Below are 6,788 nucleotides of genomic sequence, written 5' to 3'. Positions count from 1 at the left end.
TCTATTTGCTCCCACACGTTACAGATGAGGACACTGAGACACCCTAGTGATGCAATTCCTCCAAATTCTAGAGGTGGGTCAGAGCCTTGGGAACATCTGGCCCCAACTCAGTTCTTTTTCTTCTATTAGGGGTCACTTCACCTGTTGGAGGACATGTGGGGCACCATCTTAAGTAACACATTGGGAAAAATATTCGATATCATGGAAGATTTCAGGTGTTGTTAAGTAGAAATGACTGTATCACTGCCAGGTAGGGCTGTTGTTTATTTTTCAGGCTTTGAGTTACTTAAAACATAAACATATACATTATAATATATGTTATATATATATATATAAAATGTAATAATATGTACATATTGCTCCGTTATTCTTCATGAGCGATTCTTCCTTTTGTACTAATGTTTCTCTCTCTGGTTTCTCTAAAAGAAAGATCCTTTTTCCTTCTTTCCCCACCCCCATTTCTCTTACATAAGCAACTAAATGATCTTCCTCTTCGTTCAGGAAGCTGGCAGCCTCCAATCTGCAGGCTTTAGATAGCCAGCTAATTAAGGGGAAAGCAGGTGTGGATGGGTCTATTCAGCCTGAAAATAAGTGCCAAAAATTAAAGTTATTGGTCTGTGAGTGTTAGCAGGTGGAAGCACTGTTTTATACCTTTTATAGAGGAGGGGAAAGGAAGGGGGGTTAGAAGTCATTAAGGGGTCGGGAAGGAAAAAAAAATGACTTTTTATGACTAAGAGCTCTTCAAAAAGAGAGTGTGTCTATTTCTGAAACATTGTCTTGTTTGGGATTAATCCTAAAAACATATAATTGCCTGCCTTAAGGGTGTAGTGTTCCCTGAGCAGGGCTCCATGAACTGTATGGCCTGGGCAGAAATAATTCATGGTCTCAAGCTGATACTTACTGGCATAACTCATAACTGACTGCAGAAACATAAATGCCTATGTTCTTTTGTGATTTCTCTTCTCCATTTCTTACATATGCTCAAATGCCCAGAGTTCCCTCTCTGCAAAACCCCTCACTTAAGTGCTGAGAAAAAAATATGATCTATTGTTGCACAACTTAATGCATTACTTAATGAAGCGATCTGGAAATAAAATTTATATGAGGAAATGAATTCCTGGGAGTGCACTTCTCCCTTTGTCATTTCTTTAGTCTTTCAATGTTTCCCCCTTTCTTCTCCCTTCTTTTGTGTGTAATAATTTATTTTAGTATTTCTTAACTGGAGGACATTTTTCAGTAGAGTGTTATGGCAGAAGACCACAAAAGCATCATATATTACGCATTCAAAATACATTAATACACGGCTGAAATGCTAACCCGTACAATAGAATAATTATAGTGTATCTTCATTGAAATTGTACACATGGCTTTGTGATCACGCTCATTAATTTAGATCTAAATGAAGCAAAATTATTCTGCATGGCTGCTGAGTTAATTTCTGTGATATAAGTAAAGAAAAGTTAAATAAAGTGTGATGAAAAATGAGATTGCAGCCAGGCAATTAGGTCCAGAGGAACAGGTTCACTCATCTCTTCAGGCTTGCTGGTCCCTCTTGTCTGCAAAGATTATTCACATTGTTGCAAAAATTTGTCCATTTTAAGACTGTATTGGGACTTCCCTGGCAGTAGGTGGTTAGGACTCCATGTTTCCACTGCAGCGGTCACTGGTTTGCTCCCTGATCAGGGAATTAAGATCCCACGTGCCTCACACTGTGGCCAAATGAAGGAAAAAAAATATTGTATTATGGAAGGTCCTGATGGAAGGTCTGAGGCATCTTATTGACAGCTAAATTTTAGGAGGGGGAAGAATAAGGTACCAGTATAATGGAAGCTTTTGCTTGGAACTATTCAAGTATCCAGATAAAACAACACAAATGTATTTATTGATGTGAGCCTGAACTTCTAACGTAATAGAAAAATTGCTGTCCTCTAAACCAGTCCATTCTGAAGGAGATCAGCCCTGGGATTTCTTTGGAAGGAATGATGCTAAAGCTGAAACTCTAGTACTTTGGCCACCTTATGCGAAGAGTTGACTCATTGGAAAAGACTCTGATGCTGAGAGGGACTGGGGGCAGGAGGAGAAGGGGACGACCGAGGATGAGATGGCTGGATGGCATCACCAACTCGATGGACGTGAGTCTGAGTGAACTCCGGGAGATGGTGATGGACAGGGAGGCCTGGCATGCTGCAATTCATGGGGTTGCAAAGAGTCGGACATGACTGAGTGACTGAACTAACTGAACTAACTAATGAGTAGTATTTTTAGGGGTTTGAAAATCTTACAAGTAGAGTGCATATTGTATATTTTTTTCTAGTAGCCCAAGTAATATTTTTTTTAGTTGATTAGGAAAATGTGTCACCATGATTTTGTAGTAATATAGCAATTTATATATTATGGTATGTCTTCAAAAAAGCTACCCCATTGCTTTCTACCTCATTTCAATCCATTTCAAGGTTTTTCAAAGTGGTAACTAGTTTCAGTTTTGTGATCAGTGGGATAATAGTTTGTCTTACAAGACAGAGGAATGATTATATTTCTGTATGTAGAAGAGAAACTGATTTTGAATCCAAATGCCATTAGAAGAAGTGAAGTGAAGTCACTCAGTCATGTCTGACTCTTTGCAACCCCATGGACTGCAGCCTCCCAGGCTCCTCCGTCCATGGGATTTTCCAGCCAAGAGTACAGGAGTGGGTTGCCATTTCCTTCTCCAGGGGATATTCCCGACTCAGGGATTGAACCCGGGTCTCCTGCATTGCAGGCGGATGCTTTACCCTCTAAGCTAACACAAAAGCCTCTAGCCTTTGTTTACTTTAACTTTCATTTCTGTGAGAGAAAAGCAGGTTTGATTTTCTTAAATTTTAACTGGCCTTGATTCTGGAGATGCAAAGATGAATAAGACAGGACCTTTATCCTCCTGATGGCTTGAATCTAATCAACTGAAGGAAAAAAATGGAACATGTACTATTAAAAAAGGAATAGCTAATACACTCTACCATAAGAAAGGAAATGGTTCAGACTATAATGGTGATTCAAAGAGAAATATTCATATCTAAGTGGGAGTGGGATGAAGATGGCCTTCATGAAGAAAATTACCTTTGATATTGACCTTGGAGGAAGGCATAAGCTCTGATAGAGAAGACACAGAAATTTGGGCAAAGGAAGAAGGGCTAAGAGATGAAGTTGTAGGAGCTGGGGGAGGATCTGGAATGTAGGGTCTTGTCTGGCAATCGTGAAAAAGAAACTTAGAAAGGTAGCTTGAGATAACATCATGTGGCTTGTTCTTGGGTGAGGCATCTTTATTTCTCTTGGAGGTGAGGAAGGGCATTGAAAATTTATGAGCAGCTAGGGGTTGTTATTGGAGAAGGCAGTGGCACCCCACTCCAGTACTCTTGCCTGGAAAATCCCATGGATAGAGGAGCCTGGGAGGCTGCAGTCCATGGGGTCGCGAAGAGTCAGACATGACTGAGCGACTTCCCTTTCAATTTTCACTTTCATGCATTGGAGGAGATGGCAACCCACTCCAGTGTTTATGCCTGGAGAATCCCAGGGATGACGGAGCCTGGTGGGCAGCCGTCTATGGGGTCGCACAGAGTTGGACATGACTGAAATGACTTAGCAGGGGTTGTTATATACAGATGTGAGTTCAGTTCAGTTCAGTTGCTCAGTCGTGTCCGACTCTTTGCGACCCCATGAATCGCAGCACTCCAGGCCTACCTGTCCATCACCATCTCCCGGAGTTCACTCAGACTCACGTCCATCGAGTCCGTGATGCCATCCAGCCATCTCATCCTTGGTTACCCCTTCTCCTCCTGCCCCCAATCCCTCCCAGCATCGGAGTCTTTTCCAATGAGTCAACTCTTCGCATGAGGGGGCCGAAGTATTGGAGTTTCAGTTTTAGCATCATTCTTTCCAAAGAAATCCCAGGGTTGATCTTCTTCAGAATGGACTGGTTGGATCTCCTTGCAGTCCAAGGGACTCTCAAGAGTCTTCTCCAACACTACAGTTCAAAAGCATCAATTCTTCATCACTCAGCCTTCTTCACAGTCCAACTCTCACATCCATACATGACCACTGGAAAAACCATAGCCTTGACTAGACGGACCTTAGTCGGCAAAGTAATGTCTCTGCTTTTGAATATACTATCTAGGTTGCTCATAACTTTTCTTCCAAGAAGTAAGCATATTTTAATTTCATGGCTGCAATCACCATCTGCAGGGATTTTGGAGCCCCCCAAAATAAAGTCTGACACTGTTTCTACTGTTTCTGCATCTATTTCCCATGAAGTGATGGGACCAGATGCCATGATCTTCGTTTTCTGAATGTTGAGCTTTAAGCCACCTTTTTCACTCTCTTGCTTTTTTGATGATCCAGCGGATGTTGGCAATTTGATCTCTGGCTTCTCTGCCTTTTCTAAAACCAGCTTGAGTTGACCATAAAGAAGGCTGAACACCAAGGAATTGATGCTTTCAAATTGTGGTGCTGGAGAAGACTGTTGAGAGTCCCTTGGACAGTAAGGAGATCAAACTAGTTAATCCTAAAGGAAATCAACCCTGAATATTCATTGGAAAGACTTGCCGAAGCTGACGCTCCAATACTTTGGCCACCTGATGTGAAGAGCTGACTCAGTGGAAAAGACCCTGATGCTGGGAAAGATTGAAGGAAAAGGAGGGTGGGAGAGAATGAGATGGTTAGATAGCATTACCTACTCAATGGACGTGAATTTGAGCGTACTTCAGGAGATAGTGAAGGATAGGGAAGCCTGGCGTGCTGCAGTCCATGGGGCTGCAAAGAGTAGGACACAACTTAGCAACTGAACTACAAATACAAGGGGCTGTAAACAATGTAAGGGAAAGATAAGAGCAGGGACATTTTGGAGGCTGGGAAGTCACTAGGGGATTGAGCAATTCCCAATGTAAGTGACAATTAGTGATTAAACTAGGAAAATTTTGGTGGGAATGATAACAAGGGACTGTACTAGAGCAATCTCCAGGCCCAGTTGGTTGGATGTTGGGGAGAGAAAAAAAGGGAAATCAAAAGGAGTTGCAGAATATGTGGTTTTAATGTAAACTCAGTTTTATATGAGTGTTTTGAGGTGCTTCTGGGACACTAAAGATGTAGAGCAGTCAGCTGGAAATTCAGGTTAGAGCTACTTGGAGAACTTGAGCCTAGGGAGACACTGTAGGAGACCAAATATGCAATAATAATAATTGAAGTCATGAGAATATGTGACATTGCTCAGGAAGGATAAATAGAGTGAGAGAAGAGCAAAATGAAGACTTTAAGGGTAAATATTTTCACTTGGGAAAGGACAAGAAATTGAAGGATAGAGAGGAGTGATCAGAGACACATGGACCACAAAGGTGATGCAATTCAGTGAGTGGTAAGTAGGAGAGAGTTTTAAGAAGGACAAGACCAACAGAAGCAAATATAGCGGAATGGCTGAGTAGGAGAAGGACTAAGACAGGACAATTGAATCGGTTGTTCTGAAGGTCAATGGCTACTTCAGCTCAGGGACAGAGACAAAAAATAGACTGTAAGCGCTTAGGCTTGGACGAGCAGTGGGTTGAGGGTGCTACTCTTTCAAGGTGAACAAAAATGTTGAGATCAGTCTAGAAGAAGGAATCTTTTGAAAACATTGGATGTAAATCTTAAAGCCTTCCTGATAGAGTTTTCCAGCCTATTTTCACAGAAGCTCCCTGCTTCTTAAAGCACAAATCTCATCTCAACAATTATTTCCCATGATTTCTAGGATTCTCTAAAGTAGGAAGGTCATTTCATAATAGGAACCTCCTCTCATATACTGACCATGAACATCTCCTTTCTATGAAAGGACTTTATTTTCTCAGGACACATTGCCTTCCTATCATGTTTCTATAGAATAAAAAGTGGTAAAAAAAAAAAAAACTTTACCAACCTCTGCTGGTAAACTTGAGCTTCCCTGGTGGCTCAATGGTAAAAAATCCACTTGCCAAAGCAGGAGACTTGGGTTTGATCCCTGGGTCAGGGAAGATCCCCTGAATAAGGAAATGGCAACCCACTCCAGTTATTCTTTCCTGGGAAATACCATGGACAGAGGAACCTGGTGGACTTTAGTCCAAGGGGGTCTCAAAAGTGTTGAATACAATTTAGTGACTAAACAGCAACAACAACTGGTAAACTTGGGGGTCATGATTCTGGAACATAGCAACTCATATATCTACTGACTGTGGAGAGGTAGGAACACATCATTTTCATGTGCCCTTCCATCCAGTGGGGCTCTATGCCTCAGTCTTCTTTGTAACCCTCAGATTCATCACATCACAGAACCAGTAGTAAAGACTGTGTAACACTAATACGTTGGTCAGAAAGAAAGAGGAAGAAAGGTAATAAAGAATGTAATGGAATAGAACAACCACACATTTCAAATTCATTTAACAAACCTCTACTCAATTTCATCATGAAGGGAGCAAGTGTCCATTTCCCTCTTTACCTTTCATTGTATCCTGCTATTGATGATGGTTTTCTTTCATAGTGTTTTACTTGGTGTAGAAAATACAGCATCAAGGATTAAAATAAATATATGGTTAAATCTTTGTTCCAAAGACTCCAAAGATCAGTGGCAACATTTTCTGGCAGTGATTTTCAAACTTTAACCCTATGGAGTAGTTATTTCTATTCTGTGTCACATGATTTATGCAATCATTGTCTTCGCTTGAGGCATTTGAAAATAAGGTCCTTTTTTGCATATCAAGGAGTGTCCCAAATATTCTCAGACACTATGAGATCACTTGGGGGAAAAGTGCTGCCTC

Source organism: Ovis canadensis, chromosome 20 (assembly GCF_042477335.2).
Source record: "Ovis canadensis isolate MfBH-ARS-UI-01 breed Bighorn chromosome 20, ARS-UI_OviCan_v2, whole genome shotgun sequence".
In the NCBI taxonomy this organism is placed as follows: domain Eukaryota; kingdom Metazoa; phylum Chordata; class Mammalia; order Artiodactyla; family Bovidae; genus Ovis; species Ovis canadensis.
This window is presented reverse-complemented; position numbering follows the sequence as displayed.